Here is an 18,362-nt window from a genome sequence, read left to right on the forward strand (position 1 = left end):
TTTGGTTTTTTGTTTTGTTTTGTTTTCAATTTGTACTCCATGCATTGTTGAGTTTTTGTTTTGTTTTGTTTTTCTTCTTTTGATTTCACAATAGTAAGCATGCTTGAGACTGACCCTCTTAGAGTGCTGTAGAACAGACTTCTGGTGTTGACTCATCTGCATAACAGAACCTCTATGCCTACTGACTGATACCTCTGTGTAGCAGGGGACAGCAGGGGTTGACCAGCACGAGAACTCGGGCCACAAGGCAGTTTCTGTGCCTTCCATACTACCCTACTTTTAGAAGGTACCAAGCCAGCCATGGGTCAGCTCAGGGAAAAGCAGGTTGGAGTATGGAGTGTTACCCGGGGTTAGCAGGCTGAATAGGGCTAAGATAACCTCCCTGGCTCTGCTGGCACTGTTGGTCACATCCTCAGCACAGCTCCCAGCCTGTCCTTCCCACTGCTGCAGCCCTCACAGCGCCCCTCTGAAGGTAGAGTTTGGAAAAGAGGGGATGATCCGAGTCTGTGGTCAAAACCAGAGGGACCCCTTCGTCATCCATGTGCTCAATGGTGACAGAGCCTGGACACCTCGTCAGCTTGATGGAGAAGAGTGTCTCTGGCTCAGGCCTGGTTTGAGAAATGACTGGGTCCTATCTGCAGCTGCCATGGCCTGTGTGACTGTCATAGGGACCAGTGTGAATTAGAAGGGACTTGGCAGTCCTGGCTCACGTCATCTTCCAGGCAGGATGCAGACATGAAACATTCCCTGGGGCCCAACTATGTGGTTACACCTTAGCAGAGAGAGCTCCACTGGCCTTTCTCCTTAGGGCACAGTGTTCAAGTCAGGTGCCCAGGCAGATGCTCTGGGTCCCGAGGCCACTGGGAAGCTGAGGCAAATGATAAGAGGCCAGCCCAGGGCATCTATGGAACATGTGGCTTGGGTGATAAAATTAGGTCTGGTCCAAGGGAAACTCAGCTCCCCACCTCCTCCCAGGACCCGGCAGAATGCACTTGGGAGTGGATGAAGGTAAGCCTTCAGACACTAAGCTGAGAGAGCCTAGAGCTGAGCAGAGCTGAAAGGAAGGAGAGGTTCCCCTGACCTGAGAAAGGCCCACAGAGCCACAGCTGGATACTGTTGCCTTGCAGATGAATAGCTCTCCACAATTCCAAGGCTGACCTTCCCAGCCCTGGACCCTTCCCCAAAACATGCAGCTGGTCTCTGGGCCACCGGGAAGGGCAGAAAGGACCTCCACAGCAGGAAAGACAGTGAGCACCCTTCCCCAGCTGTGGAGATGAAATCTGTCTTTTCTGTGCTTAGGGGCAGCTGTGGCTTGGGGAGTACCAGACCTGGGTTCTGGCAAATGGGTTCAAGCACAGGCTCTGCCTTCCCCTCCCTGTGACCCTTTGGCCTCTGGAAGTGTGAGCTCGCTCATTCACAAAACAAGCACCAGAAGGTTTCATCACGGAAACAGGAAGACCCACCGAAATATTGGATGTGTATCAAAAAGAATTAGGAGGTGGCTTTGGGAAGGTAAGAACAAAATGAGGGAAAGCCATTGCCCCTCGCCCCCGTCTGCACCGGGGCTTCTCCAGTGTCACAGGTTCTCAGCCTTGCCGTGAGCTCTCTTAGCTTGCTTCCTTGAGACTGTCATGGAGCCTCACCGCCTGAGCCATGGGTCCCATGCCACAGCATCTAAGCACCTGCCGGGGGTGTGTCAACTTCCCATCCCCTTTTGCTTTGTCTCTGCCATGCTGGACAGATGCTCTTCCTATGAAGCCTTCTCTCCCTAGGAGGTGGGGAAGATGGGCATTTCTGGGATATGCATGCTGGGAAGTGGACTTGTCTGTTTGAGACCACGTTTCTAGGCTGGAGAACTTGCCACACTCTCACCAGATATCCTGCTGGGCCTGCAGGGTCTTGGTAGCCCTAGGATCCTGGCTCAAAGCTGGAAGAATGACAGGCATCATCACCACTGTAACCAACAGGCTGTGTGCACCCTGGACAGTGGGGATGGGATTTCTCTAGAGGCTGCTGGGGTGAAGGGTGGGTGGGAGGGAGAGGTCCTGCTCAAGCCCCACAGTGTCTGCTGCAGTAGCTATGGTTCCTGGAGGAGGATTTCAGGAGGCCTGCCTGGAAAGACAGAAGGACAAAGCTGCTTCTGGAGGCCTGCAAGAGTTCCTAGCAGCGGTCTTCAGGGCCCAGGGTCAGTGTCCCTGAGATGGTAAGGGAAAGGCTCCCAAAGGATCCCCGGCACTGGCTGTGACTGGTTAAGGAGAGTAGACTGAGTTGGAGGCAGGCAGCCCCAGCTGCCTAATGCACTGTAGCCAGCCGCCTCTCTAGAGCCGAGCATCCGGGGCCCAGAGGCCCAAGAGTGCAGCAGACACAGCTGCCTGCCAGGAACTGTAGGGATCGCCAAGAGTAAACAGCAGAGGAAAGTCTCTTCACCAGCCACCTTCCATTGAAATCTCCCCACTGCAGCATCACCAGGAGATGGAACCAAAATATTTACTCAGCACAGCTGCTCTCAAACTTACTCTTTAAAAGGCAATGCAAACCATCAACCTCTCAGAATGCTGGCCAAGAGGAGTATGCTCTGCCCTGCTCTGTCTCGCCTTGCCCTGTACAGCCTACAGGCCAGCAGGCAGAGGCTTGGGGTCAAATTCAAGTTTTTCATGAGTTTTATGTCATCATCCCACACAGCAGCCTTTGAAGTAGACATCGTTATTCCACTGTATAGAGATGGGAAGACATGCCCAGAGAGGTTAAGAAATGAACTCAGCATCACACAGCCTGGGTGCAGCAGAATCAGGATTCCAGGCCAGGTTTTAGATACCCTGTTGTGGGCCTGTCTTCCCTCACACCATTCCATTTGTGACCACATCAGCTTGTTTAGAGGATTGGGGGATGATAGGTATGAGGCAGGTTAGGTCCCTTTCTCAATGCATGCTCACTTTCATTTCTTCTGACGTCCCAGAGACAAAGAGGAAATATTGTAGGGATGGGGGACAGAGATTGACTCATTCTATTGGTGTGGCTACGTCCTGGATTTCAGGAACAGCTAGGTCCAGGAGCGGACCTGGCAGTAAGATCCTGTTTCCTTTACGATCTTACTTCAGCTTCATTTTTTCCCTTTAACCATCCCTTCATCTACTGCCCTGTGTTTCATCCTCCATACAGCACAGCCATGGGTGTAAGAACAGAGATAGACCAAGACAGCACAACCATGGCATGGGGACAGGAATAAGCCATGTGTGTCCGTGTGTCCGTGTCTGTGTGTGTGTGTGTGTGTGTGTGTGTGTCCGTCCGCCTGGAGCTCCAGATTGAAAAGGTACCTTCACCTTTGGCTTTTAAGAGTGAGAAGTACTCCCCCAACCCTGCCCTGAGAACTGCTGGCATTGTCCCAGTGGGCGGTGGTGAAGCAGCCTGCTTGGCACTGGGGCAGGGGTGGGGTGGGGGGGCTACTGGAGTAAGAGGATGGGTTTCCAAGTTGTCCTGGCTAGAAGAAAATGAGAGGGCTGGACAGGGGTAATATGGGGCCATCTGCCACCCGGGGCTGGAGGACAGCGCTGAGTGGGTGAAGTGTGGTGTGAGGATGTAGAACACCGTCTGTATCGACTCATCCCTTCCTTCTGACAGATAAGGAAACTATGGCTGGCTCAGAGCACGATGAGATGCTGACCTGCTGACCTGCTGACATGCTTTCTGCACTGGCTAGTTTTAACTGTCAACTTGATGCAACCTAAAACTGGTTCTCAACTTTCCTAATGCTGTGGCCCTTCAATACAGTTCCTCATGCTGTGGTGACTCCAAACCATAACATTATTTCATTGCTACTTCATAACTGTAATTTTGCTACTGTTATGAATCATAATGTAAATATCTGATATGCAGTCTATCTAATATGTGACCCCTGTGAAAGAGTCATTCCACCCCCAAAGGGGTTGTGACCCTCAGGTTGAGAACTGCTGACCTAGAATGACCTGGGAAGACAATCTTAACGAGGAATTATTAGATGAGATTGGTATGTTTGTGGGTGATTGCCTTAATTGTGAATTGGAAGGAAGACCCAGCCTAATGTGGGTGGTGCCATTCCCTAGGCAGGGAGTTCTGGGCAATGTAAGAAAGGAGAAAGCTAGCTGAGAGCAAGCAGGTCAGGGCTCATGCATTTATTCCCTCTCTGCTCTTGACTATGGGTGTGATTCTTTGAATTCCTGTCTTTACTTCCTCATATGGTAGACTATAACCTAGGACTGTAAGCCAAATAAACTCTTTCTTCCAGAAGTTGCTTTTTGTTGGGGGTATTTGTCACAGTAAAACAGAATCAAAACTAGAAGAGATTCCTGATTAATTCCTGCGAAGCCCAAGGCCAGCATGGAGGCTCCCGCTCTCCTTCATCTCCCAGCCATATCCCATCTCACCCAGGCCCTTCTTGGGTCTATAAGCAAAACCTGTGCATTGAGCTGTCAGGGTGGGAGGGAGGGGTAGGTCACCTCTGTACTGGCAGCTCCCTAGCTGTTCCTGGGCTCTAAGGCCTGATGGTTCTCCAGCTCTGTGATAGTAGCTGTGCCTGAACCAGGCTGCATGGACAGAGCGGGAGACTACTGTCACCTGCAGAACTCCAAGTCTTCCTCTGCACCCCACTTTTATGCCTGCCACCCCATCATGGTGGCCTCCTCTGAGCTGCTGCTGCTGAAGGCTGCGTTATAAGCCGTCCTGTGCCAGGATATAAGTGACACACTCTCCTTGCCTTCCAAAGGTCAGCAGACTCTGAGGGACCATCATGCCACTTTAATCTGATTGGGTCTCTGACCCCTGAGCTTGACATTAAGGGGGGGGTGATGGTGGAAGAAACCTCATATGGTGTAGCAGCCACGGCAGCAGCTCCCAGGGCTTCTGTGGTAAGCGGAGCATATGTGTCACCTTTCTAATGGAGCTCCTACTTCAGTGAGGGTACTTAGACCCCAGACAGGAAAGTCACAAGCAAACATGAGTTCCAAAGGTAAGAAAAAAGACACAGTCCTACAGAGTGGGTAGCAAGGACCTGGTGTAGCCTGAGATCAAGGAGGGCTTCCCTGAGGAGGTGACATGCAAGGGGACATGGAGTGGCTGGGAAGAGTCAGTCTCATAAGGAAGGGATGTCTAGGCAGAGCATGTTGGAAAGACCCTCAAGCAAAGTAACCTTTCTGCCTCAGCTGGAGTGATGGGCAAGGAGGGGAGAGTGTCAGTGAAGCAAGTCTTGGGGAGTATGTGCCAGAACTTGGCCTTTGTCTCAACAGACGAGGAAAGGAGGAAAGGAAGCCACTGAGGGGATTTACGCTTGGGGTAGGCATGGGGTAAATCTTGGAGGGAAGGACATTTGGGAGACAGAGGGGCTTCTGGCTTCTCATGCCAATGTTGTGAGAATTCTATGTGAAAATGGGGTGCAGAGCACAGGGGGGTAGGGTGAGCATCCTCACGCTATTCTAGTGGCAGCTGTCCCCTGCCCTGCCCCCCAGCTGTCTTCCTGCTTTGTGGTATTTTGGGGACCCCTGAGAACACTGAGACCCACAGTGTTTTCCCAACATGTTTGATCAGGGCAAGGGCTGTGGGCAGAAAAAAGCAACTGCCCTGATGCCCCGCACCAGGTGGGCCTGGGGGAGACTGGGTAAAGCTGCCTGCTGAGAGGCCCCGAAGCACAGCAGGTGAGCGGGTGTGTCTGTTGTCTTCTGTTCCCATTCCTGCACCCTGTTGCCTGCCCTGAAAATTCTGTGTCCTTGAAACATGCCAGGCTTAGCCTGGCACACTAAGGACTCTACACGGGCCATACATGTTGAGTCTCCATGAACAGAGTGTAGGCTCCCAGAATAAACCACTGGACATAGGCCTTCCCAGGCATCCATTCACAATGGCATGAGCAAGGAGTGGAAAAAATGACACCTCCTCTGTCCCCCTTGCTGTTCATCCATCAGTTAGTTTATGAGCATCAAGGAAGCATCAGACTCAGACCTGGTCATGGGGCCTGGCCCTGGAGGACATAGGTACCATGCCAGTTTTCCTGGTATCAGGCCAGACTTGACAAAGCCGCCCAGCTTGGTTACTCTAGGGAGGGTTGATCACAGGTAGCTGACCTAGGGACTGGCCCTAGTGTCTGAGGGACTGAGTGGGGAATTCAGTCTCACAGGATCGTGCTTCCTGCCCTAGAGAAGGACAAGCCCACAGCTGGCACAGGGATGGGTGGGGCTGTGGGAGATCCCACTCCCAACACCTAACACAGAGACCTTCACACCATGGCTTTGGGTTCTCAGCCTCTCTTGTGCCCACCACAATCAGGACATGTCTGCTGGTCTGGTTTGACTCAGCATGTGCCTCCCACTCCACCCAGTGCCCTGTGCAATTTAGACCCACACTAGATTTTATGTGTTCATGCACAGGGAGTCTTCAGTACCCAGTCAGATAAACCTTAACAGTGAGGAGCCAGCACTAATTTTTTTTTTTTTTTGGCCTTGGCTAGGGAGAGTTTGGTCAGTGAAGTACAGCCACACAAGCATGAGGACCCAAGTTCAGATCCCCCATATCCATGGAAAAACTGGAGGTATCTGAGCATAGACGTGCCCCCAGAACTGGAGTGGTGGGAAGTGGAGGCGGGCAGATCCTGAGGACTCCCTGGCCAGCCAGTCACGCATGCACATGTGTGTATGTAATTACCTAGAATAAAAGGAGTTAGTCTTGGTCTCAGGTCTCATTTGCTTCTAGTGAGGGATGGTATGAAGAAAAACACAGATGATCAGGAGCTCCAGGCTGTAGTGGGGCTGGTTGCCTGTGGGATAAGCAGAGTCCGGCCTTCACCCTCCCTCTTGTACGGTGTGGATGTCCACGCCTCCTCCCAGGGTCACTGGCACAAGTGAATGAAGTCAGTCGGAAGCACTGGTGAATGGGAAATGCTGGCCTGGAAAGCGCCTGCTCCTGGCAGACAGCTGCTATCTTCTCTTGGAAGGACCCAAGAGAGGAAGGCCTCCTGGGAAACATATTCTCTCACTGTCCCCTTACACCTGAGACCACCCATCTGGTCTCTGGGATCTCCCAGCTGCTCCTCAGCCAGCTGTTTATCTCCAACTGTCCTGTGGTTACAGCATCTTTCTACCGTTCTCAGAAGTCTCTTTCCCAGGTCGGTCCCAGGAAGGGGACTGAGCCCCACTGAGTGAGGAGGGAGAGGTCCCTGGAGGGCTAACCTGGGAGAAGCCAGATGAGGGCTGGCTTGTATTTTTCAAATAACTCCATGTCCACAAAGCTAAAAATGTGGTCCGTCCTTACATATTTTATATGTATGTGTGTTCCCAGTACATTTCCTTCTAATTTTTAAAACCATACATAACATTTAATCCATATGGTTCTGATTCCTTAACACTTAAATCATCCAAATGTTGTTTTGTAAGATCTATTTGCAAATCTCTTTACATAAGCTTTTAACTCATTCCATCTCAAGGAGAGAGAAGCAGGATCCCCTGGGTGGGTCTCCTCTTCCTGGTGCCTCTGCTGTCCCGCCCAACAGGCCAGATGACTGCCTTGGCCAGTCCACTCTGGGCCCTAGATGCTCAGGCTTTGTCCTCAGGGCACAGAGTTAAGGAGCCATGTAGGAGAAGGGTATATAGACAGATCGGATCTTACGGGGTCCTGGCTCCTTCCTAGCTCTGTGGACAGCCCTAAGCTAAGTTCTCAGCTCTTCTGCCCATAAAGGGTGATGGGACTTGAGGTGAGTTAGAGTGGTCAGTGGGGGTTTCCCCACACGTGGGGCCATGTGTGCCTCTGGGGCAGTGCTAGGGTAGGTGGAAGCCTGATGGGCCATGGGTCATTCTTCAAGAATCCTAAGACAGCAAGCATCACAGTGTAGTCAAGCTGGGCCTAGAGCAACAGGTAGCATTGCTACTGCAGGAACCGGGGGCCAAGAGGTGACAATGACCCCTGCACAAGGGACACAAGGCAATGGAAGGTAGGAAGCGTTAGCACTCGGGAGGGGGTTGGGGCATAGAATGAGCTTCCCAGCACCCCCTTGCACTGGGAAGCCCCTCCCCCACGATATGTACCAAGGAGATGGGGAAGGGCCTGACAGATCACAGAGGAAGGTGGCTGTCCAAATGGGAAGACAGTCTGTCAAAACATACACTCTGAGTTTCTCTCAGAGTCCCCTCCTTTAGGCAAAGCTCACTCTTTAGCCTAGTGTTGTGGCCTGGCCCAACCTAAAAGCACTTTGCCTGCCACTCCCCAGTCTCCCTCTCTCTTCTCCCTGCTCTCTTGGTGACAGTCTCCAACATTCAGTACCCTCGAGCCTTATCTGTTTTTCTGGCATCTCTCAACTTCTCCTCTGATAGACATCCACTACCTGATAGACACCCATCTACCTGATAGACACCTACCTACCTGATAGACACCCACCAACCTGACAGACACCTACCTACCTGACAGACACTAACCTACATGATAGACAACCACCAACCTGATAGACACACACATACCTAATAGATACCCACCTGCCTGATAGACACCTACCTACCTGATAGACACCCATCTACCTGATAGACACCCACAAACCTGATAGACACCCACCAACCTGATAGACACCCACCAACCTGATAGACACCCACCAACCTGATAGACACCCATCTACATGATAGACACACCCATACCTAATAGATACCCACCTACCTGATACCCACCTACCTGATAGATACCCACCCATCTTCAAAACCCAACCTCAGGTCCCTTCCTCTGAGAAAATCAGTAGACATTGGCCTTTCCTTCCACTTCCTCAGTTTGTGTCTTACTGAACTGTGTATGTCAGGGAAGCATGTTTCAGGTCCTGTTCTGGGAGCTGGCAGTGTGGATTCAGATAGATATCACTGCTGTCCGGGGAGCCTTGCTCTGTTTGAGGCAGGTCCCCACGTGACCTGCCAGCTTTCTGAGAAGTCAGGGTGGAATTTGAAGATCGTGCCCACAAGACTCTGGCCATTGGTGTAAGATGAGAGAGAGGTGGAATGTCCGGAGATGGCGTGGCTTCTGGGATTCCCCACTGCAGGGGCCTGCGGGCCAGCTCTGATCTGGACACCACCAGTGTCTGTATCCACAGAACGGGATTTGTGTCTCTGCCAGTTCCAGAAGGAGCAAATCCCAGACAGAGCGGCCTCTGGGACGGAAGAGCAGATGCTCAATCTAAAATTAGGCTGCTGACTGCGGCTTCGTGGAGGCTTCGGAGCGGATCTGCTCCTCGCAGCTGTCAGTATATAGCAGAGAAGACGTGGAGCCCCTGCATCCTGTTGAGGCTGAGCAGCAACAGTGACGGCGGCGAGCAGAGCCAGCAGTCTGCAGACTCCTTGTGGTGCTTTTCTGGCCTTGACCTGTGGACTCAGATTCCCTTCCCAGGGGGAACTGCCTCAAGCCTCAAAGCCTCAAGGGGGCTCCTCTCTGACTTTTAGCTTTGAAAGAAAGCTTCCTTAGGAGTTTAAACAAATAGCCCCATACTATCTTGTCGTGGAGTCTCTCTCTCTCTCTCTCTCTCTCTCTCTCTCTCTCTCTCTCTCTCTCTCTCTCTCTCTCTCTCTCTCTCTGTGTGTGTGTGTGTGTGTGTGTGTTTATGACACATGTGGAAGTCAGAGGACAACCTGGGGTTTCAGTCCTTGCCCTCCATCTTGCCTGACAAAGGCTCTCTTTGTTGCAGCCTGTGAGTCCCGGGGACTCTCCCATTTCTACCCCCCATCTCACCATCAGAGCACTGAAGCCACAAACTCCAACTACTGCCCCTGATTTCCTGGGTGTTCACGGATCTGAACTCAGCTCCTCATACCTGTGCTCCAAGACCTTTATTCAGTAGTCAGCTCTCTGGCTCCTCAGGTGCCCCTTGACTCTCACAGCCTGCCCTAGCTAGGCTGTGTTCTTGGACATCGGTGGATTTCTTTGAAACCTACTTTGGGGAACTAGGCATGGCGCTGCATGCCTGCAATCTCTTGCTGGGAAGGTGGAGACGGAAGGATCAGGAGTTCAAGAACACCCTTAGTTAGCCTGGGATACATGACACCCTTAAAACTGGGGTGAGGGGAACCTGGTTTAGGAACCTCATTTATTTCTTCCAAACCTGCAGTTCTCACAGTGGCCCACAAGACCCTGTCTAAAGTATCTGACACATTGAGCCTCAGGGCTCTTGTACCTACAGTTCCTTCTGTCGATGAAGGCCTTCCCTGTACCACATGATTCCAGGTCAGGCCTCCAACATCATCTGCTCTGGGGGGCTTATGCTAACCATTCTTAAGTGTGTGCCCCATGCCCCACATGTTCCTCCTGGTCACTGTTCTCTTTTTCCTCTGCCACAGCACACAGCTCTGCTGCCGTGTTTACTGGACTATGTTTGTTCTGTCTCTTGATTTCTGTCTGCATTTCCTGTGAAGTGGAAGCTCTGTGGAGGCAGGCTTTTGTCCATGTCCCCTCTGATGTTCACTAGAACAGGGCTTGGCCTGTATCGGCTGAGCATTGCTACGGAATACATGTATTCAGGGGAGGCAGCAGCATCCAAGCACAGGGCATGTGCTTGTCTTTACTAAATCCTAATCATGGCCCCTGAAGAGGGCATGCCTTTGAGGCAGGTCCATCTGCTGGGGCTATCCCCAAGTCACCTGTGGGCCTCTGTGGATCATCTGGAAACCAGGGCCTTGAGGATGGCATGAGGGTATGGGTGTGATTGTGCCCAAATCTATGAAAGGTTGTCCAAATAAGTTTGAGGTGTGTGCTGGTTCCCTAGCACCATATTGAAGCCTTGCTGCATGTGTTTCTTTGCCAGAGACTCACTGCCAGGTGAATGGGGCCATTTCTGAACATCAGGAGGTTGGGAATGCTCACTCACCTGCAGGGAACAGTAGGAGAATTGAGTCCTCAGCATCTGCCTGAGCAGTGATCTCTAGAGAAATGTGTGTGTGTGTGTGTGTGTGTGTGTGTGTGTGTGTGTGTGTGTGTGTGTGTTGTAAGGAACTGGTTCTCATGGTTATGGGGGCCAATGAGTCCCAAGATTTGCTGGGGTCAGTTTCTATCTGAAAGCCAAGAGAAGAACCAGTATTTCTTCCTGAGCCCAAAGCCTAGGAAGACCAGCTCCCAGCTCCACAGGCCAGCCAGAGGGTCACATCTTCCTCAGCCTCTGTGTCCTACATGTGTCCTAGTTGGCTGGATGCTACTCACTCACTTCGGGGACATATGCTTGACTCAGTCTACTGAGTCACAGATTAATTTCACCCAGGGTGTGTCCCTTACAGGGACACCCAGAGCTTGGTCACCACAATCCAGTGCCAGCTAACTAGCACAAAATTAACCCTCCCTCCCTCTTCTCTGCCCTCACTGCACTTTTAAGTATGAAACCTTTAGTGTATAACTATAGCATTTCATACATAAATCCCATCATACTTAAAGCACACTTGCCCATCACCTCTTTTGGTCCTCCTGCCCCCTCCAGTAGTCTCTTTCCTCCTCACAAAAAGCCCCCTTCCGTTTTCATGTTTATATGTATATGTAACATAAATAGATACATTTTCTTCACGAGAGAGAAGACATGGTATATTTGTGCACTCCCACCCCAAGCCCTGTTAATATCCATCTTATCTTTACACCTTTGCTCACATGCTACCTTCCCTCCTAAGATCTCAACCCTTTCTCACAGACATGCAGTCAGGTGCACGCCAGGGTGCCTGTGGGAACCTCATCCTTCTGATCAGAATTCAAGGGGGTCAATACCTGAGAACCTAGTTGCAGGAAATTACCAGCTAGGTGGGGGAAGCTTGCTCTGGGAGTTTGTTTTCATGTGTAGTAGCTTATTGTGTGTGTGTGTGGAGGGGGGGCAGGAGTCCCTGGGGACTGATGGAGGCCGAGTGGCAGCATCTGCCACTATTTCCCATTCTGCCATGGGAAGTACCAGAAGAGAACCTTCCAGGCTCCTTATGTATTGAGCATCCACTAGGCACCAAGCATCGCCCCTTGGAACTCACACAATCCAGTGAGGGCCTTAGGCAGAAATACTTTAGTAGAAGCAGTATTTTGATGGAGGAAGCTTCAAAAACAGTCTTCAAAAACAGAAGAAAACAGAGCGCACAAAGGAGAGTGGTTTGTGTCCCCTAAATGTCAAGTCGGGTTGATAGAGTGGCGGCAAGGGAGGGTGCAGGGGGACAGAACCACAAGGAAGAGCGGTCCAAGGGGAAGAAGGAGCACATGCAAAGCCGTGTTCGAAAACGTCCCATGGTGTTTAGAGTCCTGTGAGCTGTCTCGCCTGTTCCAGGCCTTTCTTAGAGAAGGACGGCTCTCCTCTGGGAAGACCCTGAGGCTGAAGGATGGAAGACTGGAGATATCCCTCCTGTCTCAAGAGCACAAAGGTTTCAGTAGGGTGGAGCCGAACACATACAGCCCTTTGTTGTTGTTATTGGACGGGACTCCTGAAAGTAGCCTGGGAACCAACCCCACCCCCTCCATTCTCCCCTCTCCTTCTCTTCCTTCTGTTGTCATAGTTATTTTCCGTAGTACAAGGCCTTTCTATAACTGGCTGGTACCCGTCAGGGGAGCAGGATTTGTCTCTCCTTGGGCTTGCTTCCTGTGTACCCCTGACCCTTAAGCCGGTCACAGAAGCCATGTCTATCACAGTGGGATGAAGGTCACCCAAGCACCATCACAGAACTCCCTTCTTTTTGCTTCTCGCAGACCCCCACACACCTGTTACAGTTTACCTTGTGTGAGTATTTCTTTGTGTGCTATAATCCTCATACTCTCCCTTCCCTAACTATGAGCCATAAAGACAGAGTCCTGGTCATCAGTGTCTCCGGAGCTGGAGGGGAGGGGGGGACTTCCTTTAATGAGCATGTTTTACATGCAATCTTCAATTCTTGGTACTTAAGATACATTTTGACCTTAGATTCCATTAGCTCTCACCTAGTCCTAAGAACCATGTCCCAAGATGTCATTTTATATCTGAAGAAACTAAGCTCAGTCTTGGGAACCACGTAGTGAGTGGTAAGGGTCGGAGTAGGACCTGTGCCCGAGTCTGAGTGAATCCAGGTCCCAATCTGCTGCTGAGCAGGAGGCCATGGGTAGAGGAACATTTGTCATTGACGATCCAGCCAGTCCCTTGGCTGGGGAAAGCCTGTTCTCTGAGCTGCCAGGGGAGTGTGGCTTGACTAATCTGATTTCCTGGAAGCAAAGGCCCTGCCTTCCCCACCTGGGGCCCCATGGTAGGGAGGGTGAGCCCTGTGGGAGTCCCCTTCAGAAATATGGGTGAGAAGCCAGAGCTAAGGCTAGGCCCAAGTGTCAGCCAAAAATGGAAATGATCCTTCTGTCATTTGGGAAAATCACGGGGTGGAGGCTAAATGGCCTCTTGTGGTGGTTGTTTGCTGGACAGGACGGCTGCAGGGGCACAGTGTGACAGCCAGCAGTCTCTGCATGTCTGTGATGTTCCTGGAGCTGAGATGCACATGGGTAGAGATGTACAGGATCTAATGTGGCATCTAGTCCATGAAGAAAAGACCACAGAGGAGGAACAGGCCAGCACTGTGCTAGACACAGCCAGGGCCGCCTGGGGGACTGGGGATCCCTTGATGCTGAGTAGCCAACTCTGCAGACGTAGGTGGGGAGCCAATACAAGGGCTGCACATGCAAAGTGCATTCAGCAGACTCAGAAATATAAAGGGTTCTATGAGGTAAGAGGGTAGCATGGACAAGGACGATACCAAGATAGGGTGGCTTAGACAGGCAAGGGTTCAGTTATTGAAGGCACCAGGAGATAGGGTGTTTTAGTTAGACAAGGTCTCACTTGATTTTGTCTGAGAGTGCCCCCCATGTTCAGAGGGATTTGGAAGAGCTAGCTGGACTTGCTATGGTGGACTTATTCCCCTTTACTCACACTTGGGAGGCAGAGGCAGAAGCAGGGGGATCTCTATCAGTTTGAAGCCAACTTGGTCTACATAGGCAAGTTCCAGGCCAGCCAGGGCTTCCTAGAGACTCAGCCTCAGAAAAGAGAAGAAGAAAAAACAGACTGGGTGGAGTGCTGAGGAGGGACCTACTGTGCTTGGTGGCCTGAAGTAGGGCGGCAAAGATGGACAAGAGATCCTGGTTTCCAATTTGCCATGATAGACCCCTATTCATAAATAGAAGCACAATGGGACGGGGTATGTGGATTCTAGATCCCAGTGTTTGAACAAGCAGTGATTAACACTATTTACTTAGCCCCCTCCTAGATACTACTGGGTTCTTTCTTTCAAAGACCCAACACACAGTCTTGTTAACATGTCACAAAAGCCTTTCAGGATGAGGTAATCAAGATCAGTGACATCCCCAGGAACCCAGGTCCACATGGCCTTGAGGCCTGTGCTGTCTTCCACAACTACAGATTAAGGACTGATCCAGGGAGCTGATACACAGTGCTCTGTCAGAGGAAAGGCTGGAAGTGAATCTAAAGGGACCTTAAGAGGTGTTGAGACCTCTAGCTCTTTCCCCAGGAGAGAGGAGAGAAACACACACACACACACACACACACACACACACACACACACACACACACACACGCACGCACCACGAGTAGAAAAATAACACAGAGCATCTGAGTCTTGAAAATGATAGCCATAGGGGAAGGGAGGTGGGGTAGACATAAGACCTAAATAAAAATAAGTCAGGGGCCCTCAGAGCAGCTGCTCACCCCTACCTTGAAAATGTTCCCTAGAATTCTGTGGCAGACCCCACTCCTTAGGAACCACAAAGTATTCCCAAAGCCTGCCTATTCGGTTGTTAGGAGCTGCAAAGGACACTACACATGGAGATGGCATTCTAGATGGCATCTCAGATGCCAGCCCCGGCCTGGGCTCCAGGCCTCTGAAGTCTCCGTGTTGTGATGCTGACTTTGGAGCAGGTGTGTGTGTGTGTGTGTGTGTGTGTGTGTGTGTGTGTGTGTGTGTCATTTCCATGGAAACGAGCATTTGACATTCTAGCCGGGAACGCCTGGACTGCCATCTTCTTGAATTGTAGCCCTAGAAGGAATGTGGCCCCCTTCCCATGGTGTTTATCTTCCTTTTCCTCACTTTCAGTTTGGCAAGCAGGGGCATCTCGAAAGGGAATCTGGGGTATCTGTTTGTCTATCAGTCTCCATCCTGGGATGGAGCTGTCTGGACACCAAGCATGTCACATGTTCCCAGCAAAGCACCTGATTCACATCTCAGGAATGAAAGAATGTGGGAAGGCCCCTGGGGGCAAGCACTGGGACTTTCTCAAGACCTGGCACTGCTGTAGGCAGGGGCTGGACCCAGAGTAAGGAAACGGCACCTGGCACCACCTGCTTACTGAGTCGTGTTCTGTACAGGCCCTAGGGTTTGGGGGCGGGCAAATCACAGACAAGAGGCAGACGAAGGCCCCTTGTGTCAAGGCCACCTGTCATCAGACTATGACCCTGGGCATGGAGGCCAGAGTCCTAAAGACCTTCTGGTCTCCAGTATTGGAGAAATTATTTTGGCCACTCCACGTAGTTAAAAGGATATTTATTTAATGGCGAAACTCACAAATTAAGTAATGGGTAGGTCGCAGGGTCTGGGGAAGGTGTAATGCAGTCCAACGGTGTTCTCCGGAGCTCTACACAGTCAATCTGCACTGGTCAGCGTCCCGGCACCGAGCGCCCAGAGCGAGCGCTGGCCCATCCAGCTCTCGGGTCCCCAGGCGCCTCCCCTCGCCCCGCCTCGTAGGCATGACAGTTGCCAGAGTCTCAATGGGGGTTGGAACTTCCAGAACCAAGTTGGAATGGCTACCCACTACACTCCAGTGAGAAACGATACCTGGGATAGGACTGAGTGTCAAGTAGCATTGGCTGTGGGAGGAGCAGGAGAGGGCTCCCTGGATGACCATCCTGGCTACTGCTGCAAGGACCTGTGTAGCTCAGAGGGTCAAGGGATCAAGTATAGCCATAGTTGTCTGTTGAAGACAAGCTCCTTCATCTCTTCCCTTCCTGCTCAGCATGTGCAGTTCAGGACTCTTCACTTTGGAGCTGTTGTGAAGGAGTCTTCACCTGACAGAAGCTGCAGAGAAGTTGGTCAAGGGAGAGCAGCAGGGAGACAAATCCTAGGGTACTGGAGGGTCAGCAGCACCAAGGAGCATCTGGCAAGAACCTCAGGGCAGCCGCTCCACAGCAGTGCGGCTTTGTCTCCCAAGCATCCGGTGTGGCCCTGTTGGCACCCCCACCCCTCCCTGCCTTCCAGTGCAGATGCAGAGCCAGAACCAGAACCTCTGTGATGATTCTGTGTGCAACCGTTCTGTTCTTTCTGTAATCAGTACACACACACACACACACACACACACACACACACACACACACACACGCAAGGATCCTTCATTTACTTGACAATATCAGTAAACTCAGACTTAGGAGGACAGACTAATCAAGATGGAGGAGCTTCAGGGGGCATCCATCACAGCTGACCGCAGTTGGGGTAACAGATGCAGGTGTATCTGTAGAAGCAGGAGCCACTGAGTTACCTGTGGCAGCGTGAGGGCCCTTCGCAGAGGTAGGGCAGAGCCACCTCTCGAAAGAGAGGGTGTCGCTCAGCCTGGGCCAGGAGCAACTGTTCATTTCTCTGCCTAAAGTTACTTCTACCAGGACAGTGAGAACAGGGCAGGGGTGGGGTGGGTCAGGGATCTGTCCTGTAACACCTGGCCCAGGGAAGGATCCGAATGAAGTGGGCTTGACAGCAGGAGGATAGAAGTTGTGCAAAGGCCCCAAGGAGTGAGATCTGGTTCACAGTGGGAACTAGCTGAGGCTGGGATGCGTGGTGTGTGTGTGTGTGTGTGTGTGTGTGCGCGTGCGCGCGCGCGCGCGCGCGCGCAAGCACGTGCATGCGCGCATGCAGCAGTTGTGGGGGGAGCTGCATGCACATCAGAACACATCGCCTTTCCTAAAGGAAGGAGATGGCCCCATCAGAGCTGAGCTTGGGCTGCTGGAAGATGGGGAGAGAGTAAGTGAATGGGCATCCACAGAACTCCTAGACCGCTTGGTAACTGGCGGTAAGCAGGCAGTTGAGAGTGAGCAGGTCCTATGACCAACTTCCGTCACGTCTGCCCTTCCCTTCATACAAGCCCTGCAGCCACGGCATCACCCCTCCAGCTCCTGGGAGAATGGTGCCCATTAGACAGCGGGGCCTCCTCTCTCTGTTAAGGGTGGTGGTCTGGGAGTGATCCGTTTGCTCTCACTTGCTTTTGGTGGGAAAGCACTGACTCTGGCAGAGCTGTTGCAGGAAGGCACACAAATGCTCAGGGTCAAAGACTTGGGCCCAGATGCATTTGAGATCATGGCATTTGGAGCCAGCAAAAGGCCTGGATCCTCTAAGGATCCTTTGAGCAAGTCCTGGTCAGCATGCTGGACAGTGGTGAATCCAGACATGTGCATGATCCAGACAGTGTGGCCTCTTTATAGTCTGGCTGCTCCTAGTCCTCATAACCTCTTCCTGAGGCTGTTCCGGGCCAGACGAGCTAAGCCTGGAGTCAGCCAAGTCCGGGCAGCCCACACCCAAGACCAGTGGGGTCTGAGCCGCAGCACAGACACCTGTAGACTGCAGACAGTGCTGAAGTCTCAAGGCCACAGTTTTTGCACTGGCTGGTAGGGCCAGAGGTGGGGGTGGGGACACTGCCTCAAATACGTTCCCAAGGAGGACCAAAGAGAGGCAGGTCTGGTCCTGGGATACAGAAGCTTCTGATAAGGTCTGACCATTGGGAAGCCTCCAGGGTGACTCTCGCCCTCACCCGGTCAGAGTCCAGGGAGGCCCCGTTCTCCGCTCCCAACACTCATTAAAGCTGATTCCCACCTGGGACTGCACAGGCTTCCCGGTAGGGCTAGCACTTGGGAGGAAGACTACTGGCAGAGCTCACTTCGGAGAAGGCGATGGGCGCCCTCCGGGCCCTGGGAGACCAAGGCGTGGCACCCAGCGACAGGGCCCCTGGCAGCGGTCACCGGGGCTTCCCTGCTTGTCCTCTCTGGAGAGCCTGAGAGGAAATGACAGCGCGGGAGCCAGGGCGGGCGCGGAGGGAGGGGCGGCGCCCGCAGTGACACGGCCTGTCACAGTGGAGGCAACCTAACAGACCCTCCTAGCGGCCGCCGGAGCCGGGGATTCCCCAGCCGCAGAGCCCCTGCCTCGGCCGCCACGCGCCGCGCCGGGCTACTCCATGACCCTGGCTGCCTGGGTATCCCGGAGCAGCTGGTGGCCGGGCTGTGCTCGCCTCGGGCAGACAGTGGGGTCCCCGGGCTTGGCAACAGGAAACTCTGGGTAGAGAATGGAAAGAAGTGGGTGGTCCGGCCCCTGCGACTTCCCCTGACATCACTGCCCAAATAAGGAGCTTCCCAGCGGCCGCGGGGCGGCCCG

At 52.4% G+C, this 18,362-nt stretch overlaps 1 protein-coding gene across 3 annotated transcripts in view; it reads left to right on the plus strand.

Annotated features, from left to right (window-relative positions):
* Nucleotides 1-18,362, plus strand: part of Hivep3 (HIVEP zinc finger 3) — a 417,522-nt gene that overhangs the window by 300,529 nt on the left and 98,631 nt on the right. The window lies entirely within an intron of this gene.

This window comes from Peromyscus leucopus, chromosome 2 (assembly GCF_004664715.2).
Source record: "Peromyscus leucopus breed LL Stock chromosome 2, UCI_PerLeu_2.1, whole genome shotgun sequence".
NCBI lineage: Eukaryota > Metazoa > Chordata > Mammalia > Rodentia > Cricetidae > Peromyscus > Peromyscus leucopus.